Genomic DNA, 3,857 nt, shown 5'->3' with positions numbered 1-3,857 from the left:
CCCCTGCACACAGGCTCCCTGTGTGGGGCTCCTTCCTCCAGGAGCCAGGGCCGCTTCCTCTTCTGTCAGGCCAGGCACGACACATCCTCAGTCTGAAGAACAGAGCGACGTGCACCTCTAATGGTGTCTGCCAGCCGCAGCTAGATCAACTCATCCACTGGATCTGTTTTACGGGAGTCAGGTGGCTGAGCGGTTAGGGAATCGAGCTAGTAATCAGAAGGTTGCCGGTTCGATTCCCGGCTGTGCAAAATGACGTTGTGTCCTTGGGCAAGGCACTTCACCCTACTTGCCTCGGGGGGAATGTCCCTGTACTTACTGCAAGTCGCTCTGGATAAGAGCGTCTACTAGATGACTAAATGTAAATGTAATGTAATGACCTTTGCGACAGCACTGTTGTTGACTAGCTGTTGGTGTCGTCTTTTGTTCTTTTTTGAATCTCCCTGCCGAGTTCCAACATGCAGAGGGGGAATGTGTTGTCTTTCAGCTCATCCACATGTCATCAACTATTTAAATCCATAATGACATACCCTACCAGTCAGCGTAGCCTCAGGGAACACTCTCTGTGGAGGCTGGTGAAGAGGGATACCTGAGGCACACACTCTGTGGCTATGGCAGAACTGTAGAGATAGAGAGGCAGTGAGTCAGTGAGTCAGTGAGTGAGATGTGTGTGTGTGAGAGAGAGAGAGAGAGAGAGAGAGAGAGAGAGAGAGAGAGAGAGAGAGAGAGAGAGAGAGAGAGAGAGAGAGAGAGTGTGCTTGAGAGAGAGTGTGTGAGAGAGTGTGACACAGGGATAGATTACAGTATGCTGTGCTACATTGCTCTACAATAAGACACACACCACTAAACTACTCAGCCATTTTTTCAAACCCAAAAACTTTTGACAGATTAATTCTTTGTCGTCACGGTTTTATATGAGACTTTTTTTCATAGTATATGCTATACTATTTATTTGGAGAGTGTGTTACGGTCCACCTGCAATAAGCTACAGTAAAACAATGAGCTCTGCAAGAAGTCACCTGTGTAACAGTCATGGTAACAACCTTCTACAGCACATACTGTTCACAGCTACATGCCTGTACAAACTGCACATTGACAGAGATGTTGTCATTTTGTTATCTGGTTGCGCACATGTTTTTTAACAGTGCTTTTAGAAAGTTATTAGTTCTTGTCCACACTTGTGATCATCACTTAATTATGGATGTGTTATGAGGTGGAGGGTTAGAGGGTCACAGTGTTCAGATGCCCCACAGCTAGCATTGTTCTGCATTAGACTGGGACCCATGCAGCCCAGACTGGCTTGCCCCAGACCGAGCCCTAGTCCTAGGCCAGCCTTAGCTCTAGCCCCAGCCCAGCACATCCTAGTCCCAGCTCCAGCCAGTGCCAGCCTCTGTTTGCCTGTCTGCGCCCCCAGACAGGCTTGTTAACATGTCTAGCACTCTCAGAACCACCGCCAGTGGGGAAATGATAAACAGATTACAGCCTGCTACGCACCTTAATGTCTGCCAGTATGCTGCACACAGTACCACGCCTGCACAGTACCACGCCTGCACAGTACCACCCCTGCACAGTACCAGGCCTGCACAGTACCAGGCCTGCACAGTACCACGCCTGCACAGTACCACGCCTGCACAGTACCATAGGGAGTCAGGTGGCTGAGCGGTTAGGGAAGCGGGCTAGTAATCTGAAGGTTGCCAGTTCGATTCCCAAGCTGTGCCAAATGACGTTGTGTCCTTGGGCAAGGCACTTCACCCTACTTGCCTCGGGGAGAATGTCCCTGTCTGCTAAATGACTAAATGTAATGTAAATGTAAATGTACCATGCCTGCACAGTACCAAGCCTGCACAGTACCAGGCCTGCACAGTACCAGGCCTGCACAGTACCAAGCCTGCACAGTACCAGGCCTGCACAGTACCAAGCCTGCACAGTACCAAGCCTGCACAGTTGGCTGTTTATGCCATGATAGTAGGGCTAACTGAAAAGGTGTCCCCAGAGTGGATAGAGAAAGGAGGGTGGGAGTTGGGGGGGATAGAGAGGAGGTGGGGGACTAGAGAGGGAGATTCATTTTCAGAGGAGAGAAAATGGCACACACTTGCTGAATTACTTGAGACTTTTCTAGTTTGCATGACAAAGTCTTGAGACTGTAATTATGTTTAATCATTAAATAGCTGTGTTTTGGAGCCATCTAAAGTGCTCCTGTTTTCAAGTGGTTGGGGTCTTTACAACCCAATCACAGAGTCACAGAGAGAGAGAGAGAGAGAGAGAGAGAGAGAGAGAGAAAGAGAGAGAGAGAGAGAGAGAGAGAGAGAGAGAGAGAGAGAGAGAGAGAGATGAGAGAGAGAGGAGAGAGAGAGAGAGAGAGAGAGAGAGAGAGAGAGAGAGAGAGAGAGAGAGAGAGAGAAAGAAGATCAGTCATACTTTACCACTGATAGGTAGAGGGCGACATCTAGTGGTCATAAAGGAGATTGCTCGTTTTCACTGCCCGGTTTCAATTTTCTCTTCACACAGTTGACAAGTATTGGGAAAAAAAGTCCCCATGTCGGCAATCTTCAAATCGCGCTTTATGTTTACCACATTCTTTTTTTGGAGGGGGGGGGGGGGTTTGCCTTGGGGTCCAACTGCAGACCTCTCTCCTCAGGACCCTCTCATCCAGGTGTAGCTGCAGACAGTCATACATTTACATTTAGTCATTTAGTCATACATGTCATGAACATATGCAGATCACACTGGGGTCTGAGGAGAGAGGTCCGGTCTGAGTCAAGCAATACCTTGGTATCCCGGAATGTTGAAAAATTGATCCCGGATGTTGAAATAAAATCTATAGTTTTGAATGGTTAAAAAAAAATACAAAAAAAGGAAGAAAAAAAAAAATATATTTTCGAAATGTTCAACAAATATTTTCGAAAAAAAGTTTCAAAAAGGTTCAACAAATATTTTCGAAAAAAAGTTTTTAAAACGTTGGAATTTTTTTTGTTGAAAAAAAAGAGTAGGCTACGTTATGGATGAAACAAAGGGGATGTCCACATGACAGAGAATAGAGACATTCCTGATCACCCACCATGGCCATATATGAGGGAGATGTTTGAAATTTTCGGCATCAAACGCAGCGATTGTGCTGCGTGTCTATAGTTGTCTTTTCGTATTAATGTATTAATATGATGTGAGGTCCAGTTACCAGCATGACACTAAAACAGGTAGTAGTAATGGCTACTTTTTACATAAGTTTATGTCAGAGCCCATACTTCTTTACTTGAGTGAAAAGGTTTAGTGAGTAATTCAACTTTTTATCTTTCTTTTTAAACATGAGTATCTGTACCCTACTTACATTTACATTTAGTCATTTAGCGCAGACGCCTCTTATCCAGACCGACTTACAGTAAGTACAGGGACATTCCCCCGAGGTAAGTAGGGTGAAGTGCCTTGCCCCACGGACACAATGTCATTTGGCACGGCCAGGAATCGAACTGGCAACCTTCTGATTACTAGCCCGATTCCCTAACCGCTCCCAGCCACCTGACTACTTCTACTTGAGTGAAGGATATGTGTACATGTCTGTTGATTATGATGCCGCTACAAAGGAACATTTAATGGAAATCTCACAAGTAAAATAACAAGTATCCTGACATTATCAACATTCTATAGCTGGTTGACTGATCACATTGTTCTCCCTATGATAGAGAGAGAGAGGGAGGAGAGAAAGAGAGAGATTCGAGTTTATGAATAACAGTCAGGAAACCACAGCTTCCACTTCCTCCATGCAACACCACAGTATCTACGGGCTGCTCATGGCACCATGGTACAGAGTTGGGGGTCTGCCAGAGTGAAGACCTGCGCGACTGAGAAGTAAGAATTATATCAGA

Source organism: Osmerus eperlanus, chromosome 1 (assembly GCF_963692335.1).
Source record: "Osmerus eperlanus chromosome 1, fOsmEpe2.1, whole genome shotgun sequence".
Lineage (NCBI taxonomy): Eukaryota > Metazoa > Chordata > Actinopteri > Osmeriformes > Osmeridae > Osmerus > Osmerus eperlanus.
Note: the sequence above shows the minus strand (reverse complement) of the source record.